Genomic DNA, 17,027 nt, shown 5'->3' with positions numbered 1-17,027 from the left:
GTTCTACACATGTAGTCAACAATTATTAAAATGTTTTATATCAAGCTTTCCCACATTTTACCATTACAAAATTTTAAAACTTATATTTTCATTGATTAAGAAGCCTAACAGGGTAAACAATAGATAGGAAATAAAGTAGATAAACATTTGTTTTTAGTGTATTTTACAGCTGATTTTGGACACGTTAGCATTAGAGAAACTAACACAAGAGGAAGGTTAACTTTTATTAGGTTATTTATTGCAGGCTCAGTATTTGTGAGTAATTGTAATTTAGTAATTGAGAACGTAATTGTAAATGATTTTCTAACAATTGTAATTGGAAATCACCGTAATCATAATTGAGTTATAATTGGACATGGGTAATTGAAAACATATTTACTCGATCCCTCCACCTAACTAAAAAAAATGCCAACATTGCTTCGTTAATGACGCCTTATTCATGCTAATGACTGATAATAACAGCGTAATGTCAGCCTTATGTATAAAACTTCACATAGTGTTGTTACTTTATTCTTACTGTAATTTCTGGTGTTTCTGCCAAAGTGACTTTCCAACATATTTCTGGTGTTTTCACTGAAACGTGGATTGTTCTGAATCTGGTCGAAATAGGATGTGGGGAGGAGTGAGGTGATATCACTGGGAACAAGTGTAAACACTGTGTATAGAAGAACCAGCGTCTCCAGCAGCTTTAAAGTGACTTTATGAAGTGGCAACATTCAACTGTGGCATTAAGGTCCATTTGTGTTTCATAAGTTTGACTTTTGAACTGAGCTGATGCACTGCCAACCTGAAAAGGGCCTGTTTTAGTGTTGCTGTGATAAAGTTGTTGAACATTTTTAGATTTTTTTAAAAAAACAACAGATCTCAGGGTTTCAATGTTAGCTTTTTTTACTCCTCACTTTGTAAATCCTCTGTCGACCAGTGATTGCTTGTCTTTACAAAGCGGCACCGCTAATGCTCACCACTCTCTGATCCATAAAGGGAATTAATTCACACCTTTGCTACAATATTAAGTTACCTTATCTTGACTGGGTGTTTCTTGTTGCCTGTCAGGACCTTTTTTAAAACTTAAAATAAAATCACAAATGATCAACATCTCTGTACTTTGAGAATGCAACAGCCTCTGTGTGTGCAGATGGGAGGCATTTAAAGTAGGGTTGGGGTCAATTACAATTACGTCTTCAATTATCCATGTCCAGTTATGATTATGGTGACTGGCATTTTTTACAATTGCAAGTATTTTTTTCCCCTGAAACTCAGTTACTATTATGTTTTCGATTACTAAAGTTCAAATTAAGTTCATCACAATTACTGAGCCTTTATTAAATAACCACGTAAAACATTGCCTTCCTCTTGTGTTAGCTTTCTGTTAGCATCTCTTATTATGATAATATATCTGATGTCTTAAATCAGCTTTAAAAAGTAAAGAATAGAGCAGATGTATACAATTATTGTAATTAATTATCAGTTATGCTGTTACAAATATTATTAACCCCAACCCTGATTTAAAGTAAATAAAAGGTGGTGCTGAGATCTGTAAATAAAATGTCCTCAGATTGTTTTGATAACATTTAAAACAAAGTTGTTGTTTTTTTGGTTGTGCCAATGAGAATTAACTTTCTAATGAGTTTTTTAAAAACAGTTTTTGTATATTTGATTATGCTGACCACTAGTAACTGTCACTAGTTACATCTTAACAATGTCCCAGCGCTGTCGCATTCTGTTGCCAAACTTGCTGAGTAAGCAGAAAAGTCAAGTTTGTCAATGCGATGCTGATCTTTGAAATTCACCCATTGGAGATACAAGGTGTTTGTTTGTTGAAGTGAATGTGTTGATTTCTAAAATATTCTAAAATAAAGCACTTTATTTCTGTCTACTTATTTTGAAAAATTGCGTGTTTCTTATACAGCAACTCATTGGACGCCTATTGTAAAGTCATGCATGCTTAAATAAACAGCAAATTTTTTTGTAACTTTTAGCAACAAACCACGTTAAAAAAAAAAGTTAAACTTTTTTTTACGTTACTTTTGACCAGATTTACAGCAATATTTGTGATATTTTTTTCTTGTAAAAATATGTCAATGTTAAATCTGAATGTTTAATATTAAATCTAAATCCAAATGTTAAATCTAAATGTTCCGGGTGAAACTAAATATTTAGCTAATATGCAAATTCACCATAAGTACCAACATAAAAGCAAATTCTGGTGAATTTACATATTAGCTAAATATTTAGTTTCACTGTGACATTTAGATTTAACATTCAGATTTAGATTTTATTTTATTTTTACTTTGTCTGCACATGCTGTCGGAGGTCAACACTACAAGTGCAATAAAGACAGCAATGCATGTTTTGTTATTGCAATTAAATAAATACATTTATTAATTCAGATTTAAGATTTACATTTAACATTTAGATTGCTGTATATCTGGTCAAAAGACACGTTAAAAAAATGGTTTGTTGGTAAATGCTGAATAAAGATGCTGTACAACTTTACAATGGTCAGAGCTTTATTGGTCATTGTTTTGTATAATGCTTTCATTGTTCTCACAAACGTGGTGTTACATTTAGCGTTTGTGTTGTTTTTATGTCCATGTTGAAAGCTGCACAGATGTAACAGCGACAGAGCTAACCTCTTTAATCATTAGAAAAGATTTTTGAATGATTTCTCAGATGTTTTGGTTTCTTTAAATCAAACCTGGGGTCAAAGGGAAGTTTACGGCTCACACTTTTAGCTTTAATCACTGGATAGAAAGTTCATATTCTGTCAAATTTCTTTATTGATCCATTTTTAGACACAAATTAATCACATGAAGAGAATATTTATGTAAATACTTTGTAGATTAGACATTTAACTTCACAAAATGCTGAAGCAGAAGGGTTCCTTTCTCTGCTCAGTGATGTTCTTGACTCCAAGTACCCTCTTTGACTACGACATTCTGCTTAAAAACAACTATAGTGATTAATTTTTTTTTTACTGCATTTTAGTTTAACTAGATTTATATTTCACAAAATAAAAGTATAGAAATGTAGTTGTTTAATATTGTGTTTTTAATTTTAAGAAAATAAAATAATAATAAAATAATAAAATTCAAGACTTTTTAAGACTTTTTTTTGCCATTTGAAATTGAATTCAAGACCAACTTCACAGTAAACATAATTGGCAACTGACAACCCCCCAAGTAAACACACAAAAATACACACAAAACAGACTAAAATAATCAAAATCACTCCAAATACACACGATGACGACACAAATAGTCAATCTTTGTGCAGCCATTTACATTTTCCCATGTTGTTTATACATTTTTTTTTTAAAAACAAATGTTCCCATTTATTAAGAAATGTGAGACTAGTTACAATCATAAAATCATCCTTATGATGTGTTAAAAATTCAAGACTTTTGAAAAGTTGATTTAAAACATTTTAATGACAATTTAGGCCTTATTTTTATAATCATGAATTTAATGCCTTTTAAGACCTTTTAAGGGTCCGTGGGAACCCTGATGTAGTGTTGACCTTTGACAGCATGTGCAGACAAGGTAAGAAAAACAACAAAAAGCCATTCATAAAGAAGACATAATAAACTTGCTGGTTATAATACAGAGGTGTTAGATTTTGAAAGAAAAACAAGCGTTGACAAGAAGAGGAAATTCAAACGGGAGCCACAAATAGTGACTCTCAGGTGAATTTATTTCCACACCAGTCTGTGATTACAACTGACAGGAATTCAGTCTCTGCATCACCTCCACAAACATGAAAAAATATCCATGACAGTGTCCTTTGATCTTTAAATAGTTTATTCAAAGCTTCATGTCCACTTGTTAATATTCTCACTCATCTTTCACTTTGGCTTTGATTCTCTCTCTCTCTCTCTCTGTGTCCCCTGTATCCCACCTGTGACCAAAGCTACACCACTTGGATCGCACTGATCTGTTGAGTTTGGCTCTATTTTCTTTTTCCTGTGAAGTGGTTTGCTTGTAGCAACTTTCTCTGGACATGGAAAAGTTCTGCTTCTTTTTTGTCCTGGGAAAAAAAAAAGTTGGATTTGTCAGCTGTTAATGGTAAATGGTAAATGGACTAGATTTATATAGCGCTTTATCCCCACACTGAAGCAGTCTCAAAGCGCTTTACACATCAGCTCATTCACCCAATCACTCTCACATTCACACACCAGTGGGACAGGACTGCCATGCAAGGCGCTAGTCTACCACTGGGAGCAACTTAGGGTTCAGTGTCTTGCCCAAGGACACTTCGACACATAGTCAGGTACTGGGATCGAACCCCCAACCTCTCGATCAGAAGACGACCCACTACCACCTGAGCCACGGTCGCCCCACGGTTAATGGACCCACTAGTGTTGCTCTGATGAACTGTGGATAAAACAGATACAACATGTGGGATATGGGCATGGGGCGGCTTGTCTAATTTGCGCAGCATCCAAAGTAAAAGAACAAAATGACTCCAAACACACACAGAATGACAGAAAAGTACACAAAACAACAGCAAGAATACAAAAAATGGCTCTAAAACATTCTTTTTCACAACAAAAATGGACAAAAGTAGAAGAAAAAAATCGCAAATGATGAAAAAACACAAAAACTAAAACAAGTGTACACAAAACTGCTCCAAAAATGCACATTGGGATATTACAAGTACACAAAATGATAGGAAAGTACACAAAATGGCTCTAAAACACACTTTTTGACAAAATGATGAAAAAAAAAAAAAAAATCACAAAAGAATAAAAAAAAACACCAAATTGAAAACAAACGCATACAAAAATACACAAAATTGCTCCAAAAACACACATTACGATATTAACAATACATAAAATGATAGGAAAATATCCAAAATGCACAAACGTGCGCTGAAAACACAATTTGATACAAAAAATACACAAAACGATTGGAAAATATATAAAATGACAACAATAATACATAAAACTTCAAAAGTACAAAATTACAACATTGCTTGCAAAATATTGCTCGCATAAAAATTACAAAAAACACAAAATGACAGTAAAATACACAAAATGGCTCTAAAACACACTTTATGACAACAAAAATGAAAAAAAAATTGATAAGAAAGAAAAGAAAAAAGAAATCACAAACACAAAATAACACAAATTGCTCCAAAAACACACATTATGTCATTAAAAATACACAAATCACCAAATATATAAAAATGATGACAATAATACATAAAATGACTCCAAAATTACAAAATAAAAAAAAAATAAAAAATGAAAATGCAAAACATTTCTCCCAAGAAAATTACAAAAATATACAAAATGACCAAACAAAATGTACGAAACAACAACACAAAAAACTCTTTGTTCTTTTTTGTATTGATGCTCAGATTGCTCATTATTCTGAATGGTTTGCGGTTGATAAAAATCTCTACAATATGTTTTTTGCTGCTAGTTGTGATAAGGAAGAAAAGTAAAATGATAATAAATAAATTTACAGTTGCATTGGTTTGAGGCTGTGATGAGCTCCATCATCATCGTCCTTGTCTGTTTTACCAACATCTTCATTCTTCAGCGACTGGACAAAGGTTTATAGACACACACGGCCATGATGATCATCAGCACCAGCAGGACAGCGAGGACACTCCCCAGTGCGACTGAAAGGACACACACACACACGTGTATATATGTATATATTTACTATATGCCATATCAGACATGGGAAACAGGCAGCCCTCTGTAGCATTGTGTGTGGCCCCCAAAGTAAACGCACACAATGACTTAATATATATATAAAAAATTCAAATTACAGAAATATACACAAAAGGACATCAAAAAACAGAAAATTCAAAAGGAAATACACAAAATTAATTCAAAAAAAAAACAGGCAAGACGATTAAAAATACACAAAAATAACAAAGAAAAGTACAAAATGACAACAAAAATGCACAAAATGACAACACAAAATAAACAAGAATAGACAACACTAAAAATAAATTAAAAGGAAATTAACAGTAAAATACACATAAGGACAAATGGCAGAGAAATTTACTAAATGACAACAAAAATACACAAAATGACTCAAAAATATTTGAAATGACAAGTAAATATACAAAGCAATAGCACAAATACAAAAAACAATAACAGAAATACATAAAATTAAACAAAATATAAACAAGACGATTAAATGCCAAAAATGACAAAAACCCCACCACATTAAAAATACAGAAAATTAGCAAAATGTTACCCAAGATGACCAAAAATACAAAAATAAATTACAGAAAAAAATTACAAAATGACAACAAAAATACACAAAATGACTCAAAAATTTAAGAAAAATATGCAAAAGGACAACAAAATATTACACACACCCAACAATACATCAAATCACAACACAAATACACAAAATCAACCAAAAACACACAAGACGACTACAAACATAAAAAAAAGTAAAATAATATCCAAAATGACAACAAACAAAACAACAACAAAAACAAACAAACCCTTTGTTCTGCTCTGTATTAAAGCTCATATTGCTCATTATTCTAAATGCTGACATCATCATCATCATTATCATTGTGGTGGTTCTCTCTCTCTCTCTCTCTCTCTCTCTCTCTCACCTAAATCCTGTCTCTGCAGGACGTCATAGGGTCTCCCCTTAAGTCCAGGGTCCTGATGCTGGGCCTGGACTGAAGCAGTCAAACACATGAGGACAGCAGGACAGAAGACATGCAGTAGCATCATGGCTCTGGTCTGGAGGATGAGGAGGATGAGGAGGATGGGGAGGATGGAAAAGGCGATGCTGTGTTTCCTCATCAGCTTGGGGATCTGGGTCCTACTGCCGCTGGGTTCAGGGTCCAGGTTCACTCTTAAATGCATCACTTTCAAATTCCAAGTAATGTTGTTTTTATATATTTATATATTCATCATACCTCTGATAACTACGTTGATGGATAAATATTAATGTTTTTTTAAGGAAAAAATACCCTAAAAATGAGGAATTAGTTAATAATAAATATCATGTTTTCAAAAATGATTTTTTTTTCTGATGCAATGGTTTTTATATGTTTTGCGTTACTAGTGAAAAACGAATAGATGATTATACGACAAAGAGGCGAGCTACAATGACCTCATGTACAGGATTTTCAATATTTACGAGTGGTGAAATAAATAAGTTGCATAAATATTTTTTTTTTTACATCCGAAGAATATATAAATATATATATATATATATATATAAACTAAAACAGAGATCAGCTTTTTCTTACATTTCCACACGCAGTTATGAGCCAAGGAAAATAGTAAAATTTCAAGAGACTGTCACCCAACAACTAATATATTATATATTTATATATGTGACTATATCATTAGAGAATTAAACAGAACCCAAACCTTGACTAACTTTTTTTCCAATTTAAAGGTGCTGGCATGTCCACCAGATAGGATGTATAACAGATCTTTGTGTATATTCTGAAAGAGTATGTACAGCTGTGTTACTAAATTACATTTGAGTTTCCTATGCACGTAGTTCCTGAGATATTGGAAGCTGAAAATGGAAGAAAAATAAGGAAGCGCAAAAATCAACACATATCCCCCGATACTAAATTGTCCATATCTCAAAAAGTATTCATCTGATCAAACTAAAAATGTACAGTGTGCTTGTTGAATTATTAAGAAACAATTGATAAAACTCTGACTTTTGCATATTTTGTTGTGTGGAATGTTAGAAAAAGGTTTGATCCAGTGAAATTACTCAAACAGAGAACAATAGTCAGCATTACCAGGTATGAGAAAACACCGAACCATTTATTATTAACCAATGGGCTAATAATACATACATACATTTTTTATTTTTTATTTAATTTTTTCCTTCTGTATATTTGTACTTCACTTTCTTGTTTGCTTTCTCTTTGTGTCTCATGGCTGCTGTAACATTTGAATTTCCACCACTGTGGGACAAAATAAAGGATAATTTAATCTAATCTATGCATTCTACAAAAATTCTGGAATCTTACTGTAATTATTACGTGGAAGTCAAGGAAACTTCAGAGGAAACATCAAAGCGATCAGCAGACGCCTCTGACAAAGACTGGCAATTTTTTGAATTTCCACCACTGTGGGATAAAATAAAGGATAATCTAATCTAATCTATGCATTCTACAAAAATTCTGGAATCTTACTGTAATTATTACGTGGAAGTCAAGGAACCTTCAGAGGAAACATCAAAGCGATCAGCAGACGCCTCTGACAAAGACTGGCAATTTTTTGAATTTCCACCACTGTGGGATAAAATAAAGGATAATCTAATCTAATCTATACATTCTACAAAAAAAATCTACTTTGGATTCTGGAATCTTACTGTGATTATTACGCGGAAGTCAAGGAAACTTCAAAGGAAACATCAAAGCGATCAGCACACGCCTCTGCCGAAGACTGGCAGTCGTCAGTCGAAACAACAAAAAGTGGATTTCCTAATCTGATTAAATGAAACCTTAACATATGAGACTATTTCAGCACTAAATAAATAAATGAAATAAATCAACATTTTAATGTTGATTTATTTATTTGGTGCTGAAATGGTCACAGCTGGGCTCCCACAGCCACAGGAAACACGCTGGAGTTTCCAGCTCATTTGACTGGAATGCAAAACTGTGGAATTTCTTTTCTTACTGGTAACCATCACACATTACATTAGCCATTTGTGAAATGTCAAAGAGCAATGAAAAACAGAGAGAAAGGTCAAGCTCCTTGAGGTTATATCTTTATGTAATTATTTCGCTGCGTGACTGATGTATATGGCCTTTATCTCCATATGTGCAGCATTACCAACTCTATAGCTTCTCTATCACATGCACAAAATGTCACTCACTGTTGCTCCAAATTAAAACTGGAGACATCTTGAAGACATTCATAATCAGTAACCAAAGATCCTGCTTTTCATTCATTACAGCGTCTTTAAACCGGAATCCATTGATCGGTGTCTGCTATGACTTCATTAATGTAGAATGAACATCTAATAGGTTTAATGAGTTTTATGGGGAAATACACACTGTTGGTTTCAAACTGTTTATGAATGTGATCTATTGTTTGTCATCTTTTAATCTCACTCTTAATTTAAGCACAGATAATTAGTGCATGAGATGCTTGAAGTTTTATTTCATGACATCCTACATAAATAATAAATAAAGGTGTGAGAGTTTCTGAACACTTACATATACAGCAACAGGTGAAGTGTTTACAGTCAGCCCATAGATGTTTATTTAGATCAGGGATGAGGAACAGAACCCAAGCTGCTTGAGGTCCAGTGTGAAATATCCACAGTCAGTCATGATTTGGGGTGAAATGTTCTGTTCTGTTCCTCACCCGTCTTCCTCCAAACCCTTGGACCTTGATTCCTGAATGAAAGACACACTTTACTTTCATCAGAAAAGAGGACCATGGACCACTGGCCAACAGTCCAGTCCTTCTTCTCCTCTTTTTGTTCTGCAAAAACTGAGAAGTAAATGGTGATTTCCTCACAGTATTCTAATTTTTTGAATTCCTGTTTTTGTGGGTTTTATGAGCTGGAAGCCCAAGTTATTTAAAAATAAACAAATAAATACTTGAAATCATTTAAATTGTGGGCCCTGAATCTATAATCTATGACAGTTTAACTTTTTGAATGTAATTATGGGAATTATGGTAAATGTAGTTACGGGGCGCACAGTGGAATAGTGGTTAGCACGTCCGCCTCACAGCAAGAAGGTTCTGGGTTTAAGCCCTGGGGTGGACACCTGGGTCCTTTCTGTGTGGAGTTTGCATGTTCTCCCCGTACTGCGTGGGTTTCATCCGGCTTCCTCCCACAATCCCATAGAGTGAATGAGAGTGAGTGGTTGTCTGTCTGTGGTGCCCTGCGATGGACTGGTGCCCTGTCCAGGGTGTACCCCCGCCCAGCTCTCTCCAGCTCTCATTGCCCGTTAGTCAGGGGTGCACCCTGTACAGGGCGCCAGTCCATCGCAAGGCAACACACAGACACATTCACTCCTACGGGCAGTGACGTGCAGTCAGGGTAGGCAAGGTAGGCAGTGCCTACCCAAAGGTGAATTGATATTTTGTTTTAATTATCATATAATTATAAATTATTTATTTTTTCATTTCCGATAGCCTACATTACCTATAAGTTTGAAAGTGTCTGCATTTTGTGCTTTTTATAGCCCAAATTACGAAACAACGCTATTTCCTGGTACGGCAGAGACGCTGCAGTCTCACTCCGCTGTAAGGCAGGAGGAGGCCACACCCCCTCCCAAAAGCACGTTGCTGCTCTGCCTCTGTTCCCATAGCGTGTTTTTATGTGTTTGCGCAGTCATTTCCCCAAGATGAAAACTATTTACGTAAAAAGGCAGCTCTCTAAGCTGCCTTTGGACGTAACCATGCTATGCTAAATGCTATACGTACCTTCAGAGTGCATTAGTGAATTGATACAGCGTGGCTGCTGCTACTTTCTCTTGCTAGTGGGCGGGATAACACTACAGGCAGGATGACAGTGCTAGAGACAAGAGAGAAACTTTCTTTTGAGGAAAAACGACAGCTTTTAAAAGATGGGAGACGAACACCTGAGCTACCAGAGCTTCAGTAATGAAAATTGTTTTCACAGTGAATGGAAGGATTGACTTTGTGGATGGGCCTTACTGAAGCTGTTCTGAGTTGTTGTTGTTGTCATTTTATCTGTTTCTGTTTCCAACACAAACAACAGATGCTCTGCCGTGTCATGAGATATATGTTGTTGGGAGAGTATGGAGGCTATATTAAATAATTGTTTATGTTTCTTTAATGGTGTTTATGGTGTTGATTTTGTTAGATGGCTAAATGCTTGTTCATGCGGATCTTGTTGGGTTTTTTCTTTCTTATTATGAATTTTATATTTTGATAAGTACATTGAGATGACTTTGTTGTAAATTGCGCTATACAAATAAAGTTGAATTGAATTGAATTAACACTTGCCAGCAGAAACATATGGAATTATCATTGGTGGTCTCGATTTGCAACGCCCTGCCTACCCAACCCTAGTGGTCACGGCAAGTCACTGCCTATGGGTAATTTAAAGACTCCTACCAACCTTATTGTCATGTTTTTGGATTTTGGGAGGAAAGTTTACTTCACGCAGCGCAGGGAGAACATGCAAACTCCACACAGAAAGGACACGTGTCCAACCCAGGGCCTTCTTGCTGTGAGGCGGACGTGCTAACCACTAAGCCACCGTGTGCTCATCTTACTCACTGACTCATCAGTGACTTTTAAATACCGACAAGGAATTTATATTATTAGAGAGAGAGAAAGAGAATGCTGTTTAAACATGTCATTGCCATTGATCTTGTCTCGGTCTCAGCTCCCAAACGTCTTGGGGCAAGTCTCGGACAATCTGGTCTTGAGTAGATGGATTGGACACTTTTAATAATGACACTGTTATTTAGTTATTGTTGATGAAGTTGTGTATCTTAAGATTTCTTAATTTGTTCCAGATTTGTTTGAATACAGTAAACTTTCTTAAACATCTGTCAAGTAATAATAAAAGAAAATAGATAAAATAAATTAGATGTAATAATAATTTTTAAATTTTTTTTAATTTTCAAATAAAAGTTTATAGTCCACACAGTATATTTCTGTTAAGCTTTTATGTTGCTGAAACTGTATCCCCCTTGGGCCAGAAATAAAATGTAACAAGAATGAAATGACAGTAAAAAAATAAAAACAAATATATATATATATATTTGTATTGTATATATATATATATATATATATATATATATATATCCATAAAATGAGAGAAGGATTTACAAAATCCTGACACAAAGCACACTAAAATGACTTCTAAAACACATTAAATGACAATTTTAAAAGACAATTACGTACACCAAATGATATCCAAAATACACAAAATATATAACAATAGAAACAGAAAAACCCTTTGTTCTTTCTTGTGTTGATGCCCAGATCTGTCATTATTCTAAATGTTGACATAAATGATGATGACGTGGCCCTCGGATCAGATACAGTTGCATTTCTGTGGCCCCTGCTGTGACAGAAGTCATGTCTGCTTTTTTATTTTCCTCAGAACTGAACTCATCTGATGAGACAAAACAACCAACAATGACTGAGTCGATCTTTTCACAACATGAGGGTGAAGTGACTCCTGTCAAACTCACACTAAGCCTTACACGGTGAACGTTTACTCCATGTTATTCTGATTCATTACCTTTTATTTTACTCTTAGCGCGGTTCTTCTCATCAGGCAGGAGGAAAGCCACCTCTTTATCACTTTCCTTTTATGTGTCTGCATCTCTACATCAATAACAATCCCTGAGACAGAAAGGCTTTGATGTGGATGTCCATTAACCTGCAGCTCATTGAGCTGATAGTATGCTGGGAACCACTCACATATGTTCATACCTGTCATCCTTAACATGAAGCTTCAGTGAACGAGTGAAGATCTGAAGGGCATCCTGTTGGCAGGATTCATGTAATCACCAGTCGGTGGGATGGGATGGTGCGTGGCTCATTTAAATGTGTCTCTCCTTTTTTTGTATGCTGATCAAATCCTGAATGTTGCAAATCAGGTCCTTGATTAGAATATCTAATGGACATGTGCAGCAACACAAGGTGAAATTATAGCTGCTGCACAGCAATGGTCGGGGCCAGGCAGAGTCTAAGACAATGAAAGGCATTTATTCTAAGGTGCATTTTTACATCATTTGGGGTTTGAACTCACATTTTCTAGAACAAGAAACATCCTCCATGTCACTGAGTTAATAATTAGCACATGAAAATGTCACCTGTAGCTTCACTTATTGACTAAGCCAGTCACATATACGCAAGACAGCAGCTGCTAACGTTTAAAGGCAGATTTCAAATGTCTGTCGAAAATAAAAATCAGAAAATAAACATAATTTTATTTATTTATTAATTATTTATTTTGCCTTGTCTGCACATGCTGTCAACATTAAATGAAGACAGCAATGCATGTTTTGTTATTGCAATTAAATAAATGAACGTAAACAGAAACAAGAAGACACAGTCATCAACATCCCCCACCAGATTGGTTCTCTTTCTAACTCACAACCTTCTCCGTAATGTCCAAAATCTAGGAACTTAGATGTATACATAATAAAATATTATCACATCAGAATATAAAATTATTATCTTCATCTCACGGTTTCTGAGAAAAGCTGTCCCCTTTGAAGATACCTCAAACAAAAAACAATGGAACAAGGGCAATAACGCGCGCTTTGTTATGGTTAGTTCTGTGCAGTGCCCTCCCACTTGTGTGTGTTTGTTTCTGTCTGCTCCTCCGGTGTGTCCTCCTCAGATCTCAGTGAAAGTGTTCTTCACCCATGGTCTTTGTTCTCACCTCCTCGTGTCTCCTTATTCTCCAGCATTCAGCAGTACTCACCTCCTGCCTGCTACTCTTCTGCTCCACACTCACCTCACATGTTTGGGACTTCAGGATTGTGACTGGGAACTCCACTCACTGAAGAAGGAAAGACTCTGCACATTCACCTCACTTGTAAATTAAATCACTTGTTCACTGTTAACTCTGTCTGTGTCGTGCGTCTGGGTCCAAAACATTATACACATCGTGTATCAGAACACGCTTCCCATTTTTGAACTCCATCAAGTTATTGATACTCTGAAGTCACACATCGTATTTGGTTATCCTATCTTAAAGGATTTCTAAGAAAAGCTGTCCCCTTTGAAAATACCTTGAACAGAGTAAAGAAAAACGGAACAAGGGTAATAACTCAGGAAGAAATAATTGCATACTTCTCATTTTCAAACTCCATCAAGGTATTAATACCCTGAAGCCACACACCAAATTTGGTTATCCAGTCTTAAAACAGTTTCTGAGAAAAGCTGTCCCATTTAACTCGGACGGACGGACGGAGCTCAAACCAATATCCCCCTTCCACACTTTGTGGACTGATGTTTAATAATGCCTTTTTTTTTTTGTTTTTGTTTTGACTCTAATTGTTTGAATAAGAGCAGAATTCAAAATGTTGTGACATATTTTGATGTGATATTTTAAAAACAATGACTCTAAAATTAAAAATTATTTGCAAGTATATGTTACACAACCGTTAACAGTCAAGCATTTTGATGTAATGTATGGTACGTTTGATTAATAAATCACTGGTTTGTGTAGGACAGTCTGAAGATGACGCTGTAGCAAGTTTGGTGTCAAGTCAGCAGAAATTGTGGGAGGGAAGATGTGGCTACAGTCGTAGTTTACCACCACTAAGTGTGGAGTGAAAGAATAATCTCTTAATTCTGTAAAGTGTGTTTGAGTGTCCAGAAAAGCGCTATATAAAACTGATGTATTATTATTATTATAATATTATTATAGCTGCTGCACAGCAATGGTCGGGGCCAGGCAGAGAGTAGGACATTGAAAGAAGGTGGTATTTATTCTAAGACGCATTTTACATCATTCAGGGTTTGAACTCACATTTTCTGGAACAAGAAACATCCTCCATGTCACTGACATGATACTCAGCACATGAAAATATCACAGCTTCACTAATTGACTAAGCCAGTCACCTGTGTGCAAGACAGCAGCTGTTAACGTTTAAAGGCTGATTTCATACAGCTGTCGAAAATTCACTGAGTAAGTGGACAATCTGAAAGTGCAGATATTGCATGACAGCATGGAGATGTTGGTAAATAGTTTTCAACAAATGCTTAATAATGCATTTTTAATTTTTTTTGTTTTGAATCAGTTTTTTTGAATAAAAGCGAAATTCCAAAAGTGAAGGGAAAAAAATCACTTTGTGAGCTATTTTGATTTTATATTGTTTACATCATCTATAATGACTGTGAAATAAGACATTTTTTTGTATAGTCCCCCTTAAGACGTGGCTGGAAGCAAAAACCGGAAACGCCGCTGGCTAAAGACTGCGGAGACTAGTAATGTTACAGCTTTAGAATGTCGTCTTGTGTGTTTGGGTGCCAAAATAGGAGGAATAACGTTAGTGGACGTAAATTAAAATTTTATAGGATTCCAGTGGACACTCGTGCTCAGAAAAAATGAAGGCAATTGAGGTTTTGCCTCCAGGCTAAGCCCCGCCCAACAAAATACGTCACAGTGTTTTCATGTTTACTTATAGTATTGTCTCCACCTCCCAGTGATGTCAGTGTGTTTGGGTTGTGACTGTGGCTGTGGCTGTGGCTGCATCCCAATAGTCCCTCCTATCTCCTTTCCTATCCACTGTTCCTTCACCCCCGGAAGTGTTTAAGTGGTGGCCATGATAAAGAGCATCCGAGTTCTCTTTAAGCTCAGGAAAAGAGGCTCATTGCTTCCTTTTTACCTCCTTTAGCCTAGGAAACACTGATGCATCCTTTACCAAAGGAGAAGAGATAATGCTGACCCACAATTCCTTGCAGCGACAATATTTAAAGCTGGCTTGCCGGACTCCAGTCCTCGAGGGCCGGATTCCTGAGACTTTTAGACGTGTCCCTGTTCCGACACACTTCGTTAAAACCAATGTGTTGTCATCAAGCTCTGCAGAAGCATGATAACGAGCCATTCAGTTGATTCAGGTCAAATGTTTTATGTGTGCTCTGAAAACTATTACGTGCTCCCTTAGAACTACTTTTACGTGCTTCCATATTAGTTTCACGCGCTTGCGTGGAACCTTTACGAGAGCACGTCCCTTTAGGGCAGGGGTGCCAGACTCCAGTCCTCGAGGGCCGGATTCCTGAGACTTTTAGACGTGTCCCTGCTCCAACACACCTGGATCACCTGAATGGCTCGTTATCATGCTTCTGCAGAGCTTGGCCGTTTCTCACTCTGTGTACTTGTGAGGACTTGTGTGCTTGTGGACTCGTGAAACGTCATCACGCGCAGCCCAAGTCCTGTTCCAATTCAAAGTGAACTTCTCAGCAAGTCCGCCGTAAATCCCCGAATGAGAATTTGCCACGCTCATTTTGCCGAGCATGCATCAGAGGAGACTTGCTCGTAGTCCGTCAGCCATATTTCCCAGCATGCACTTCGAACAAGCACATGATTTCAAAGATGACGACGGAGGAGGATAAGCCGCACATGTGTAAATTACAAAAAATACATTGACCAGTATATTGAACATAATAATAATAATAATAATAATGCATTAGATTAGGAGTTTAATTTCACACCTGAAGTGGTGCAGATTCTGTTTTGTCCTAAAGAAAATATTCTCAGGACAGAATTTAGTTTTTCTTTAAAAATGTAATACCTAAAACATGTAATTTTTGAGAATTAAAAAACCTTATTAATAATTAATAGAATCACTTTTATATTATTTTTTATTATCATTATTATCAATATTATTAACAATACTATTCTTGTTGTTTGTGGGCCTAAAGTATTTTCAAAATATATCCTGAATTATTTATTTATTAGTTTTTTAGCTATTTTTATTTATTTTTAACAATTATAAATTCAATATCTAAAAATCTAATTATCAAGTAAGAATTCAAATACCTTATTTTGATATAGAATATTTTATTTTTGTTGTTATACATAACAACATAGACTTTCCTGCCCACTGCCTCCATCTGTCTCTGCATTTGGGTCCTCATCCTCAACTCTGACACATGACATAAAGACTACTGATAAATCCTACTCAAGTAGAAGTACTGTCACTTGATTGCAATTGTATTCAAGTGCAAATAAGTAATACATAGAATACTTGAGTACAAGTAGCTCAATTAAATTGTTTCTTTTGGTAATAAATCTTGCCACAGTTCACTTGAATACAGTAAACTTATCATGTTTAAACTTAAACAGCAATAGGCCAAATCTTGCACCAATGAATTCAATTAGAAAAAAACAAAATTCTCAGGCTCTAAGTATAGCAAAATTGATGAACATGCCAAATGTGCCATGTGTGTAACAACATAATAGGTAGAAACCACAAATTGAACCGAAGATAGTGGCTGGGCGTTGATCAGAAATCTCACAACAAAGAACATATGGATTGTGTTCAATGTGAGACCATAAAATGGAAATTAAAAAAAAAAAAACAATAAAAAAAAATGGTGTAGA

General features: G+C 35.5%; 1 long non-coding RNA gene across 1 annotated transcript; it reads right to left on the bottom strand.

The window, feature by feature from the left end:
- Positions 1-3,179: 3,179 nt before the first annotated feature.
- On the bottom strand, positions 3,180-6,743 carry LOC114470236 (uncharacterized). Its single transcript, XR_003674849.1, has 3 exons — positions 6,592-6,743; positions 5,470-5,628; positions 3,180-4,026 (listed from the first exon to the last, which is right to left on the bottom strand). It is a non-coding gene; the product is annotated as an uncharacterized LOC114470236 (long non-coding RNA).
- Between the last annotated feature and the right edge of the window lie 10,284 nt (positions 6,744-17,027).

Source organism: Gouania willdenowi, chromosome 9, assembly GCF_900634775.1.
Source record: "Gouania willdenowi chromosome 9, fGouWil2.1, whole genome shotgun sequence".
NCBI lineage: Eukaryota > Metazoa > Chordata > Actinopteri > Blenniiformes > Gobiesocidae > Gouania > Gouania willdenowi.
The sequence above is the reverse complement of the archived record's forward strand: the minus strand, read 5'-3'. Positions and strand labels throughout refer to the sequence as shown.